General features: G+C 42.5%; 1 protein-coding gene across 1 annotated transcript in view; it reads left to right on the top strand.

The window, feature by feature from the left end:
- The window catches only part of LOC135702510 (putative uncharacterized protein DDB_G0284695), a 47815-nt gene that overhangs the window by 18568 nt on the left and 14118 nt on the right, over positions 1-15129 (top strand). The window contains exon 2 of the mRNA XM_065223582.1: positions 14250-14417. The gene's annotated coding sequence lies outside the window, so the exon portion shown is untranslated. The remainder of the gene's footprint in view (positions 1-14249; positions 14418-15129) is intronic.

The raw sequence follows: 15129 nt of genomic DNA on the forward strand, positions 1-15129 counted from the left end.
TCGTTTCATTTTCCTCTGTCCTAGCTCGATGAAATCACCAACAGCCGATAATCGCGGCACTTACTTGAGCTGATATCTCTGCAAAATATTTGTTTGTTAGCTGACATCTCAACATAAAGTAAATTTGTTAACTGAGTCCCGGCAATTGCTTTACTGAATCTCAGGATATTAAGTAGCAGAACTTCTCGGCTGTTGGAATCTCGAAAAAACAAAATTAAGTGTGTGGAATAGGGAAAGGAATGAGTGAAAAGTCTAAACCTCCAGTTAGTGTCAACAACTAGAATGAACGATGCATTTCAAAACCCGGGCAGACTGTCATTACCGAGCGTGAAAAGCTTGGTTAAATTATGAATATTTAAAACCAGCACCGTATCAATAGCACAGCAATTTTCAAAGATAAAGGAAGAGATAACGATTAGTCATTTCCATTTAATTCCACTACCTTATTTGCTTATCCTTGACAAATACGCCCTTCCTTGACGAAATGTCTATATGTGCAGACTTCTTACGTGTCTTCAACTCGATTAATACTTCCACTAAGCACCCACATTTATCCGAATTTTGGAAGAAATAAGTCAAATTTGAAATTATTCAATTCGTGACAGGGAGTTTTCATAGATTCGTTAATTCATTATATTCTTTATTTTAGATTTATTTCCATATATTAACTAGAGTTTAAAACAATATGGATATCAATAGCTCCCGAGCACGTTCTCTTTGAATGCATATTTTGCAATTATTTTAACCCGTTTTATCAATCATGTTGTTGGTGATGTTTGCGTTTTAGTTATTAAGACAACCTTAACAAATAGACCAACTACCTGCCTGAATTTGTATTTTGACATAACAACATTCTCTTAATCGAGGCAACCTCTGGACATCGAAGCCAACGTTTGTTTGTCTTCATTCGTGGCTGGATGTTCATTAGCGTCTGTGTTGTTGTCAATATTAATATTCTAGTTTATAATACTTTTTTAAATAATATCCCGGAGCACACTACTGCATTTAATATGATTTCTAATCATGTCAAAAAAGAAACAGTCTCTGCAGGAAGATAGTGTTTACAGTCCAATAAGTGCACATCTGTGTTCGTATGTTGGTAGGTTAGTCCGGGATTGGTCCATGGATTATTTCGATGCGCTATATGTGCACAGCATGATATGGAGCCCAGATTTGTACTCCATATTCAAGAACGCTACGAACCAAGAAGTAGTACAATGTTTTCAAAGCGTGCACATCATAGAATTGCGCAGCGTTGCGACGTAGGTAGGAAGCCAAACAAGGAATTGGCCTTTGCAGTTAACATATACATGTGCTCGTTGAATCCAAGTTTGCTATCCAAGATAAGACCAAGGTCTTTAACAGAATCAACGCGTTCAAGCGGCAATTGATTCATCGAATAATCAAATCTGATCGGCGAGTGACTACGGGTGAAGGTAATTACTTTGGTTGGCATTTGGTAGTGTTTACTTGCATTCCGTTCATCGGACACCACGATGTTAACCGCTCCATGTCAGTTTGTAGAGCACAACAATCTAGGATCGATTTGATCACACGGTAGACTTTCAAATCATCAGCATATAACAACTTACAGGAACTGAAGTGGTCACACACGTCGTTAATAAATAAAACGAAAATAAGAGGTCCTAAGTGGCTCCCTTGTGGAACTCCCGATGGTATATACAACACATCGGATCTGGCATCATGAACCTTAACGAAGGCTTTCCTGGAGGACAAATATGATTTTAACCAGCTATCGACCCACGGCGGAAGACCAAGGCGGCACAAGAGTGTTGGTGTAGGACATCAAGTTGGATATCGTCGAGCGCTTTTTTCATGAATCCATGCTGGAAATCTGAGATTATAGGTTGCTCAGCTGGATACAACTAGTCTTGCAGAAGACTTGCGAGAACTTTGGCCAAACCATTGAAGATCGAGATAGGTCGATACTTTTCCACGCTGTGAATGTTACCTGACTTGAAGATCGGTGTATTGATGCAGGCTTTCAGGAATCCGGCGATGCGAGCGTTTATGAAAGACCAGAACCATGATGTGTTTTCTTTGAAGCCACTCTGGAGGTTATCGATATACTCACGAAAGCGAACTTCATGTAAACTGTTATACTCGGCTTCTGCAAGCTGCGCACCATACTTGTTTTCAGCAGTCCTGAAGCGAAAGTAACGTTTACGGTTAACAAGAGGAGGGCGATGTTGTTTCAGTTGTTGGAAATGCATAGAAGGTCTACGAACCTTTACCGGAACAGTATCATGGATTACTTAATAAATATTGCCATAGAATACGGACACGGCGGCATCAATGAAGTAGGTTAAGGTATGTAGGTTAAGTAATTGCACCCAATCCAACGCTGAGATCCTCGCATTAATAGCATCGACACCGTGCGAAATTGTACTCACTGCGTGCTTCTGGATACGATGACGGATAGACGCTCGAACGGATATCAACTTTCAAAACTAACGGCTTATGATGGTGATCAACTTTCAAAATGGCAGATGGTGGTTCAAACAGCTCAATAGGATCTGAATCACTGACGAGCACCTAGTCGAGAAGTTTACCAATCGCGTTGACTAGATCGCTGATTTGCTTAAGTCCTGCAGACAGTAAGGACTCAACTACAGCAAGCATGAGAAGTAAGAATCGAAGTTCCAACCTATAGTCGTATCATGAGGGCTAGCAATTTCAAGAAGCTTATGTACGGAGTCGGCGTGCTTGGTGTAGGTGTCGAGTTAATTACTGGGATGAATGTAGATGCAACACAGGAAACGCGATTGATGTGGTAGTATAACTTGCACAGCAATTTGTTCGAGATTCTCGCAATCAATCAGATGCACGGCTTTGCAATTCAGCACGGATATTTTGCTTTTTAGGATCGCTTCTTATTTTGATAACGCGTGTTCGTTGATGTAAAAAGTTCATTTCACTCGTACGTGACAGCAAAACATTTCAAAACAGACGCAATTCATCTGCTATGGGTTCAAACGCTACGCTGATGGTACACGATAAAATCAACCGCAACACTACCTGCAAGATCTTTTGGTAGTGTGGTGCAGCTTTAAGCACATTTCAAGAAGAACATGTGAAAAGGGCATACAAGCTTTTTGTAAACAAACCTTCTTATGCCCTTCTCTCGCCACTCAAATGACACCAACGCAAACCATCAACATTAGCGAGAAGGGGATCATCCCGTTCCCGATGATGTTGATGATTTGCGTGTGCGACCCTCGGTTGGCGAGAAAAGGGTCTACAAAGGTTAGTTTACAAAAAGCTTGTATGCCCTTTTCACATGTAACTGTTGATTTTTTCTAGCTACATCTTTGTCTCAAACACCATTTTCAAAAAAATATATGGTCCTAAATGACCGAATTTTAGCAGCATTCTAAATCTTCACCGCGGTGACTCACCCCAGTGAAGCAGTACTGTGCTCTGCACTGCAGTGGAGGAGTTGAGAATGCACGAAAGAGCGTTTGTATCTCTCGACTGATGTAGGTAGCTGTTTATGCTACACACTTAGAAAAAAATCATGTAAATTTAGGTGCTCTGATTGTGACATGTACGAGCGTCAATTTTGACATAAATTTGAGTCATAACAGATGCGAACTATAGCTAAATCAAACGTACTTTTCGTCGAGTAACGAACTTTTCAGTCTCAGAACACTTAATATTACATGCCATATTTGTTCACGTCTCATATTTTATGTCAAAGACGGATTCCGTCTCGCGTAAAATCAGTTTTATCTGAGTGTGTAGTATAGTTTTCTTTTCAGCTGAAAACTTTGCTAACACTGGGGAGAATAACACCTCACGTGAGCGGCCATCCTCCGTTGCGGTCTGTCACATTAGCCCATCAAGTTGATTGTCATCGTTCCTTTAGATTTCCTCACGTGTAGTGAACGTTCTTTGTAGTGGTCGTCCCGATCCGTTCTCTCAATAGTTACCATGTGATCCGAAATGGAGACTGTTTGTCGACCCAGTTTGACGACTCAGAGTCAAGTAGCTTTTCTCATAGCAATATTTCTCAACAGACATGACCTCCTCGCGGCTTGAGCACCGAAAATCTCACCTTCATGGGATTTCCGGAGCTTGAAATGCTGTCTAATGGTTCAGCATTACTCATACCCGTTGATATTCGTGTCCTCGATTCACCGTTCGAACCGACCATAAAAACAAGTCATAACTATCGGAATCCATTCCTCTCCATGGTGGCGACCCAGACTAGCAGTAGGTTGACTGACATTCTAATATACCTAGCGACCGAGCGCACACGGTGTGAGAATCGGACAAACGAAAACGGCAAGAAATAATTTACCTATTCATAACTTCGAATGAATCGAGCATCGCTGAAAACAATCATAAATAACTCCGCTTTCATCTTACTTGTTCCTTTCCTGGCTTCGGTTTGTGGTTCCCTCTTCCGCCCCGACCGCATTCAAATCGTTCGAGTGTCGCACTTGAGCAAGTACCACCGGACAAGTTCACCCGCTGCCGCTGAAGATGGCCGTCGTTCTTGTAGGGAAGTTATTCAAATCTTGCTGTCTCTCGCCAGGCTTCAAGCTTGTACCCGAATGGCAAAACATCATTTCTAGAGCATCGCCCTCCTCTTGTTTGTTGATCCCGCGGATGATGACGACGACGTCATCGAAGCAGACCGCCGCGGAGTTATTGTCCTCGATCGCGCTCAATAGAACGAGCTCTAGTTGTTTTCATGCCGGGATCCATTTGAATATCTGGACAGTTGTTTTCTACCTAGGGACGTTCTTCGACTATATCTCATTTGTTCCGCCTCGGTTCAGGTTGTGAACCTGAAGAGAGTCCAAAGAAATAAATTATTTATTTTCAAACCGACGACCGGAGCGAACCGGAGACAGACAAAGGCACGAGAGAGGCTGTCCCTCACGCTATTGAACTTGAATTGGTCGAACTTGAAACAATCCGGTGCAATAGAAGGGACGGACGGACGGATGGGAGAGTTGTTCGGGAGGAAGCAGAGACACGACTTCCTAACGGATTTCTCTCCGGCGCACAGCGTGCGATGTGCGAGTGCGCTCTTGTGCTTGCGCTAACTGTAAATATGTAAATCTTCCGTCCGAGCACAGAGCACAGCACACAATTGTAATGCTCCCAATTCGCCGCCTACGTTGACACCTTTTGATTTCTCTCTCTGCATCTGTCTCTCTTTCTCGATCGGGCATCGATAACGTAAGCTGTTACTCAATGGTTTTTAAGCAGACAACTTCGTAAACAGGCCATTCAACTCTCATCTTGACCAGGGAAAATCTCCACGATGGTGGTGATCGCGATCTCCCCGCGGAAGCTGTCCATTTCGTATTCATTCCCTACTTACTCTGTTATTTATTTTTATTTATTTATGGATATGATAATGTGCACTTTTTCACCTCCTCCTCGCTTCGGATGGTGTCGTTCGTTTTGGGGGCTTCTTCTTCGATGGGCCGGCCAACTGATCGAACGGTTCAGTGTGTTATTTTTTTTTTTGGCCACCAGCCAACGTACTTCCAGCAGCAGCTATACACGTTTACTCGCGGACTGATGCTGATAAATTTCAATAACGGACCTTCCCGGTTTAATTGTTTACTTTGTTCTTCACCAGTGTGGTGTGAAGCGCCGCGGCCACCACCGCCGCCGGTCGGTCATTGTTTCTCGACAATTGAGCCGTTTAGCATGTACACGTGAAACCTGGCCCGGCTTCACCGTGGGTTTGGATGGATTTGACCCCATACCCATCTCCGAGGGATCGTTGAACTTGGCGGGGCTCCATACCTAATTACCAGCCAGCTATCACGGGAAGAGAGAAAAGTTTTTATTGATTCTAGCCCGCTGATTGCGCAAATTCCAACCACTACTGCGCAGCGCACCGTCATTAATCATCAATCCATCTCGAACCCGGACCGGGGCTGCTCCGGAATGGGCATGGGCGCAGCTGGGGTCAAAATCGGTTGTAGTGGTGGTCGGGTGGTAGCCCATTTGTCTTCGTTTGGTGCTTTCTGAAGAAGATCATCCGTCGATTGGAATGGGGCTGTCATAAATTTCCACGAGGTAGACCTTCAAATGGACCATTTCCGAGCTATTGATTGTCAAATTCTTGCAACGGAAAGCGAACCCTACCTCGCTTGATTGATCTCTCGAATAAAAGCCATTTAAAGTTTATTACTTCACACACCACAAACTTCAAAGTGATACGAAAAAAAAACAACGATTGCACCATCGAACGGCGATTCTTGGCAAGATATCGATGGCGACGGCGGCGATGGGACAGTCTTTAAAAACTGGATCTGGATCTTTTATGTGCGCGAACGTTAAAACAGAGCAGCGTTTGGCAATTTGTTCAGGCATCTGGTTTTAATCGCAGCCGAATGTCATGGGAAACATTCGAGCTAATTTTAGCACAAACTGAAGGACTTCTGCAAATGGGATTGAAACCATGGGACGATTACGTCACAGACAAATGGACATTGTTTGTCGTGTTTGAATTTATCAACCATCGAAATGCTGACACTTAATCCACGGACAAACAGACATAGCATTTGTATGTTTTTTTTACCAAACGTGCATTTGACCGCCGCCTGTGGGGCGCATAGTCTATTTCCTTACTTTTGGCGTTTACACAATATTGCCATCTGTGTTGAGCTTACTGCCCATCAGCGTTTCCAGGTATACCGATTTATCGATAATTGTACCTATTTTCGAACTTGAACCGATATACATATAACCCAAGCAACAATTCTGGTTTCATAACGTTCTTGGAGACCATGGTTTAGGCTTGAAGAGTTCTTTAAAACCTCGATAAAACTGGCAATGTTACCTGGGAAGGTTCGTCGAAAAACCGATTTTTGATATTTTATTCCGATTTATACCGATTTTTGATGATCAAAATGATTATTACCTGCCCGCTCTCAAATGTCAGAGAAATGAATTGTGAGAGGATTTTATCTTTTTAAATATTTCAAAATGGTTTAACCTTCAAAAGCCTTAAGAAAAGTCTTGTTTGAAAATGTCTTATGCTTCATGCTCTTTCGGGTAGCGTTTCAATTTCCTCGCCGTTTTTGGTTAAACGGGAATTGAGAAAAAGCTGATGGCTCATCCTGGTAATTTCTGGTAATCGGGAATCACTTTTATCTTTTATGTGACCTGAAAGGTCCATAAGAATGCTTATTTTTCAACTTTATTTAATCTTGTCAAATATTAATTAAAAGATCTCCAGCTGATCGAAGATTTCAATGAAGTCTTTTGGATATTTTTTTCAAGACTTCAAGTTAATCAAGTATTACTCTGAAAAAAAAACAGGTTTTGATTACATTTTTCATGACCTACATGAAATGTCTTCACAGAATTACAAATGTCTTCAAAGTCCATAAATGTCTTTAAATTGGCATCCCTGTCCCTTGAAAAAGATTTCGAACGAACCGAAACGTCAGACAAAAACAAAATACTGTATCCTCTCGATAATCAGTTATCTTGGTAATTTAGAGAGTTTGTTTGCAAGTTGTTCTTCTTCTATCTTCTTCTTCGCATTTCAAGCTTATTGCATATCGCATATTAGCTTATTGCGTGCTGTCAACTTAGTGTTGTAGATGCACTTCCACAGTTATTTATTGAGAGCTTTCGATGCCTGTACCATTTTTGCATTGGTATAATTGTGTGACAAGTCCAATCATACTTCTATGCCCAGGGAAGTCGAGAAATTTTCCAACCCGAAAAATTCCTAGACCGGACCGGGAATTGAACCCAGCCGCCTCCAGCATGGTCTTGCTTTGTAGCTGCGCCTTTACCGACTGAGCTAAGGGAGGCCCCCAAGTGCAAGTTGTATGAATTTTAAATCAATGAACAAATGTCACGTCGAGTGTCACGTTCGTGTTTTCCGCTGTAATTTTTTGCTCGATAACTGGTTGACGATTTGGTACAAACTACTTTAGTGGAAAACCCGCCAGGACCGAATTTCCAACAAATGCTGGAGCCACAACAGTCGATCAAGCACTTAGGAGGAAGCAATTCAAATAAGTGCTACAAGAGGCCGGACCATTTCATATTTATCCCCGTCAAGCAATTGGGACCACTTATTACACGTCACCATGGCTATTTGGATCAAAGAAATGGTACTACATTTGGGAGATGCATTTCGATCCAGCTTAGGAAACACGAGAAGGTTGGCTAATTACAGATCATTCGGGTGAGACCCTTCCTTTTAACTTGTTTACATTTATTTTTCAATCAGTATGGTAGGTATAAATATATCCAACGCTGTGCTTTTTGTCACTAACATCATGGAGTCTGTAGTTTCGGATTTTCACTTCTCCCTTTCCCTCTCCGAAGAACAGATGAAAATGGAACAACAAATGCTCTCAAATGATAGAGCTAGATAGAGCTGGAATTAAGGCGTAACAGCCTTTGTAAACAATGACTTCTCTCGTTGATTTCTCGGAATTCAAGGCACGCCTACACAAACCAATATATCCATCGGGTAGGAGAAGTCTTCCTCTACTCGATGGTGATGTTGATTTGCCAGGGAGAGCCATGGCTTCCGAAAAATCATCGAGAGAAGTCATTGTTTACAAAAGCTGTTACGCCCTAATTCCAGCTCTATCTAGAAATGTTAAAAGTCAAGAGTCACGTGAAGAGTGAAGCCAAGTTTACCTTTGGAACAGTCAAACCGGCTACCTATCGTGTAAAGTAAACAAACATTACAAAGCTATGAAAGCTCCACGAAAGGTATTGCAATCAAATATATATCTATCTATATATATAAAAATGAATTTCTGTCTGTCTGTCTGTCTGACCCTTATAGACTCGGAAACTACTGAACCGATTGGCGTGAAAATTTGTATACAGGGGTTTTTGGGGCCGTGGAAGGTTCTTATGATGGTTCGAGACCCCTCCCCCTTCTGTAAGGGGGGCTCCCATACAAATGAAACAGAAATTTCTGCATAACTCGAGAACTAATCAAGCAAATGGAACCAAATTAGGCATGTGGGGGCGTCTGTGGGGGTATAAGGAGATAATCATAGGGGGTAGCCCCTTAGATAATAGGGGGGGGGGGGGCTACGTACAATATAGCATGCTTTTTTTTTAAATCGGTGCATAAACTCAAGCTAATATTGAATCCCGAGCAAGACCGGGCACACTCAGCTAGTATATATATATAAATGAATTTCTGTCAGTCTGTCTGACCCTTATAGACTCGGAAACTACTGAACCGATCGGCGTGAAAATTTGTATGCTGGGGTTTTTGGGGCAGGAAAAGGTTCTTATGATGGTTCGAGACTCCTCCCCCTCTGTAAAGGGGGCTCCCATACAAATTAAACAGAAATTTCTGCATAACTCGAGAACTAATCAAGCAAATGGAATCAAATTTGGCATGTGGAGGTCATAGGGGTAGCCACTTAGATAAGGGGGGGGGGGGGGGAGCTACGTACAATATAGCATGCTTTTTTAATTGGCGCATAAACTCAAGCTAATATTGAATCCCGAGCAAGGCCGGGAACACTCAGCTAGTAAAATAAAAAAATATAATCGAAAAAATTATCATAAACACGCAGTGAGCTTCAAATTGTTATGGAATACTACAGCCACTCGTTTGTTTTCTCGCTGGAAGTCATTTGAAGTTGATGCAGAATGCCTCTGTTGCCAAGTGAAAGGGAAGGGATTATTTAGAAAACCGTGATGCGAGTTCCACTGTTTTTCACTTGACGTGGCTCTTATAGACCGACTCTACAAACGTCTTCCAGTTAGCGTCAAAAGCCACAGTGAAGGATGCATTTATTCATACCAACAGGCCGCCATTGCCGAGCGTGGAAAGCTGGATAGAAAAAGGATTCCGTCAATCGTGTCCTTTTAAGCAAACGAAACGTCGTTCATGCGAATGTTCTCCATTTCTAAAGGCCTGTCAATGCCACCCGCACCGGTCCACAAGCAATTTTCTCACCTTTCAGAATAATTTCGGACTTTTGGGCCCTGCAAAAGCAATGCCGCTGGCCGGAAATAGACATTAACTCGCTTTATGCTTTTCTCCTCCATCGCCACGAAACCGTTTATACGGTGAACCCCATCTCTGGACATGGCCAAATTAACAAACTCATGATTACACGTCGGAAATTTAGTTGATGCAGTCGCAGGTTTTCCCATGAACTCCCAAAGGCTCGACGAATCTCGTTGTTTAATTTATATAATTTCCTGGTAAATGTTTTAAATTTGAAAATGCGTAGGTAGGAGGTCGGTGGCGGTCAGAGATGGGGCGGTTCAGCCCTACGCCGCCTCATGCATGGGCATGGCCCAGGCAAATTTTCTCCAAAAAATAATTTCGATGCTGCAAACCGACCGCCAATAAAGGTCGCCGGGATGTGGGTAGACAGACGGCAGAGAACGGGCTCACGAGTCAAACCACTAATCAAAAAGATACTGTTAAATATAACGGAATAATATCGCAGACTCGAACGTGGACAGACAGACGAATGCGGAGGAAAGTCAGACGTACGTGCGTTTTTGGCTGAATGTCATCGGCGGAGGATTACCGATGGCGCGCGATCACCATATCGAATGTGCGATCAAAAATAAACAGTAATTAAATGGCTTTTGGAGAGATCTCCCAGGGGGACACACTGGACGGATGGACAGCTGAACAGACAGCACAAAGAGTCACCAGACACAGGACACCGAGACCAATATTGGCCAGCGGACGACGAATCGATCGCAGTAGGCCGTCGATAAGTGCTTTCTCGCTGGTTTTTGTCACGTTTTTAACGGTATCGTAGCAACGCCGTGCTGCTGCCAGTTGTCGGCTTCGTCGTAGGTACCTACGATGGTCAAGCGAAAAGCAAAGCGGACACAGAGAGCCAACGTCAGTGATAGCGATCGCCACCAAGCTGCTGCCGATGGCGCTGCTGTCTGACATTTTGGGGCATAACGGGATGCTGCATCATCACGACTCCAGACCAAAGAGAGTGCGGATGGTTGGTCTCCCACTGCGGACACGACGAAGATGAAGTGTGTCAAAAGTGTACCTACAACGTATTTACGTAGGAACACACTGCTTTAACTGACCGGCGCGTCGCCGTTGACCACCTTCAATGTCGTGTGTTTGCACTCTGTGCAACATTGTGTAAGCATGAAACGGTGGCTAATGAGCTTGTGGTCTCGAGGTGCACAATTGGAGATCTAATTGAGGTAAAGGAAGGGTGGCGGTAGATCAATTGTTCGATCGAGGAAAAGTCGACCATTCCACAGTTAGTCACGGACGATGAGGTGGGTTTGTTCAAAATTAAAAAAAAAACACTTGCCGAAAGATCACTACGAATGTTTAGTTTTCATCCTAATTTTAAATCCTAGTTTTCATCCTGTAAATGATCTTGGAAAATACAGACCATCGCACTCCAATGAGATGTAAACAGGTGATTCATTGATCCTCCGGTGCGAGTCACACGACACTCTGTCACCGGTTAGGTGACTCGCCGTGCAAATCAAATGGAGAGTCAACCGGCGAGAGATAGTCACGTGACTCGCAGAATAGGGGGGCTTCTCTGGGGCTACCCTCTTTACATCTCATTTATCGCATTCATCCTGCGGTCATTCCAATCCAATCTGTCAAAGCTTTCTCACATGGTAGCTTCTTCGGTACACCTCTGGATGTATGTATAAAGACACAACACAAGGAACTAATTAGTTTGTTTACGAAAATGAACGATTAGCAATATGTTTGTGTGCAAGTTTGTGCTGTAAGAATTGTTCATCGTTTTTCGTAAAATTCACATTTTGATTTTAGGATGGAAATCATAGGAAATCAATTTAACAAGGCATTTAACAAGGCATTTTCGAAATCTTCCGGTCGTTCGAAACAGTTGCAAACCTGTCCAGAAACGTCCATAAAATTCTTTGTGTGGCAAAATAGTGAATTTTTCATTAACTTTAACGGAAAATATTCTAAAAATAAATATTCATGCGCTTTTTCAGTGCTCCTATTGCACCAAAGTATACCTTAAACAACATCCATCTTGAAGCTGAATGAGAATGATTTGGGATTACGGTTATGTGGAATTATTGATGGATAAAATACTGATGCGTGCAGGGGCTGACCAAATCCCTGGGTGCTGCTGTTTATAGTCGCTATGTTAATAGTCTGGCGGATAGAATTTCGATCTATCAAAAAGCGGAACCAATCAATATATTGTAGACCAACAGTTGTACTATCAACTTTTATAAACAAACCTTTGAATGTTCTTTCCTCGCCAATCGAACACAAATTAACAACAGCATCGGATAGAGGGAACTTTCCCCAACCCAATGATGGTGTTGGTTTGCGTAGGCGAGCCTTGAGTCACGAGTAAAGGGTTTCCGAAGTTTTGTTAGCAAAAGCTGATATGCTCTTTTCTATTGTTGGTCGTGATATGCTCGATTGATTACACTATTTGACAGCACAATAATTGCTTACGCGAGATTCTTTCCGCATTATAACTGTTGTTGTCTCTTTTCTCATAGCATAATAATTACCTCAGCAATGATGTGTGAACTTTGTTGGCAGCGGGAGCAGAACCTGATCTAACTATTCTTTCATCACACTTAACAATCTACTGCAGCCCTAATTCAAGTAAACATTCAACGGAAATCAAAATGCTTCCACTGAGGCACAAAGTTTGACAGCTACACGTTAAAACGAAAGCCTACGAGTGCGCCTGAATTGTTACCAAACTGAAGCATATTAGTTTTTTTTTTGTCTGTTGTTCAGAATCTCAACCGAGAGCATTCATCAAAACAATGTCCACTGATTGAATTACATCCGAGGAACCTGTTGCAGTATGCGTGGCAGGTGATGGGTACATGGCATATTCTAACCGAGCTCTCAAGGTATCACGTTTCCTATACAGTAGAGCGTGTAATCTCAGACGACGAGTAACCTCGGACGCTGTCTTCCTTCTTCTCGTCGGCGGTGGGCAGCAGGCAGTGGTTGCTATGCAACACCGCACAACATTCCCATGCAACGTCGATCGACCAACAGCAGAGCAGAGAATCACCGGAGCGGAACGCAACGCTGAGAAAAAGGACGAAAAGTTTTTTTTGCCTCGTTTTTCGACCGAGCTGAAATAACAGGTTTCATTCACTAAATAATAGGGTTCTGTCTGCACGAGAGTGGAAGAGACAGAGAGAGTGAGAAAGACGATTGCAATATTTCGCATAAGGGTCCGTATACTGTGTGATTTGAGACATCCATAACCAGTTGCTGAGGTAGTTCTGACAAGTTTTTGGACAGGAATTTTGTGTTTAATAATAGCAATTACCCGAACGGTTGCTGCCACATTGAGGGCAGCAATCGTTCCGGACGAATCTGGAAAGCAGAAAAAGTATTAGTTTGACATTGAAACTGATCGCGAACAAAGAAAGTTGTCAAGTGGTGCGAAGTGCAGTGCTACCAACCGAAAGTGGCTCAATTTGGCAAAGTTTGCAGCATGCGATATCGACGGGATGAAACGACAGCGAGCATCGATGCTCGATCACGCTCATTTGCTTGGAATAACGAGTGTTTTCCGTTTTTTATTGCAATTTGGTTAGCGTTTTTCGGTTTCCCGGGTTTTGCATTGCCGCAATTTGTGGTGACGAAATTATTGACGGCGGAAACGAACGCTGACATCGATCGGCGCAGAGCGAAACGATCAACAACGGATCTCCCGCAATGCGAAAATTGGTTTGTCGGTCAAACTGTCAAAATGGAAGAAAATAAAAGTTGACAGGAAGAAGTGACATATTTATTTTTTCACCGAATCGTTAAACACTTCCCTCGTCGATAACAGATGCTTCAGTTATTTCGTTGTTTGTTTTTTTTTCGCCAGTGTTCTCTCTTTTGACGCGTCGCTTCGTCAACGACTGACTCAGACAGTTTTCTCGCGGGAGCGACCGGAAACAAATTTAAATTTATTAGTGCAAATTCCGGGTAGTTTCGAGCGTTTGTGTCTTTCAAAAGCTTACGGTTTTGCTTGTTTAGTTATGTTCTCACATTTAGCACAGCCCAGTTTGCCCCCTATCAATCTACGCATCGGTACGGACAGGGGCAACATTTTGACTTTTAAAAACTAATATTGCACTTGTCCCGGCCTATGCGTGGAGTTGGCATTCAGCATTACCCGCAAACTGGGAAGGTTCACCCGTATCATGTGACGACCTTTGAATCACTCCTATAGTATTGTTTTTTTTTTTCTAAATCAACTAAAACTTTTCCTTTTCTCATTCTATTTCAGATTTTGCTTAGTTCATCACTTTTGCCGCCTCATTATCGCTAAGACTGAGCAACAGAGATCTTCGAAAGCAAGAGCAACTTCAGAAACTTCTTCAACTTATTCATATGCCTATAGTATAAGCAACAACAACAACAACAACAACCACCATCAACATATTGAAAACAAGAGGTAAGCATCCTTTATTGTTACCTTCAAGTAATTTGATAGGTTTCATAGGTTAGGATCGTACACGAACTCGTTCTAAAGGTAGCGGTGTATCAAATTTCGTGCGCTTTTTTGCCAGTCTAGGCTAAACAAAAGCTCGATCGACATTGGGTTTTTGGGTGGCGTCAGGCATTACGGGTGCAACTAATTTGATCTGACGGGCATCGAACGATGGTGGTGATCTACTGAGTTGAATGCAGAAGAAAAAAAATGATCAATTTGTGGGCTCTTCTTGGAAACAGGAGGCCCGGATGTGGTGGCTTGGGTTCGATCAAGTTTAAGTTTGTGGATTAGCACTTCAGGTTTGTTAAGTTCAGACAGGGCCACCACCATGTCATATCGTAAACTCACACACTGTGCTATAGATGAGTAGAAAATGGGACACTGGAGTGAAGTAAAATGTAGCGATTCATCGATACAAGTACCGGATCATCATTAACATTGAAGATCTTCTAATGAAGTCATTAGAATGGAAAACTACTTTGAAAGTATTCCAAAACTTTCACGCTGACAGCTTTCATTTTGATGACATGGAGGCACAGCTTATTGATTTTCAATTTTTATTTCGAATCGCTTTGGGGTCTGGTGACGGAAGTTATTTGAACATCTCGGAAGTTTTTTTTTGTTGGTATTATAGTCACTTTAACGCTCTTGGGTCATTCGTGACTTGTCTGGG

Source organism: Ochlerotatus camptorhynchus, unplaced genomic scaffold (genome assembly GCF_037179485.1).
Source record: "Ochlerotatus camptorhynchus isolate MF236.1 unplaced genomic scaffold, CSIRO-AGI_Acam_v1.1 ptg000193l, whole genome shotgun sequence".
Lineage (NCBI taxonomy): Eukaryota > Metazoa > Arthropoda > Insecta > Diptera > Culicidae > Ochlerotatus > Ochlerotatus camptorhynchus.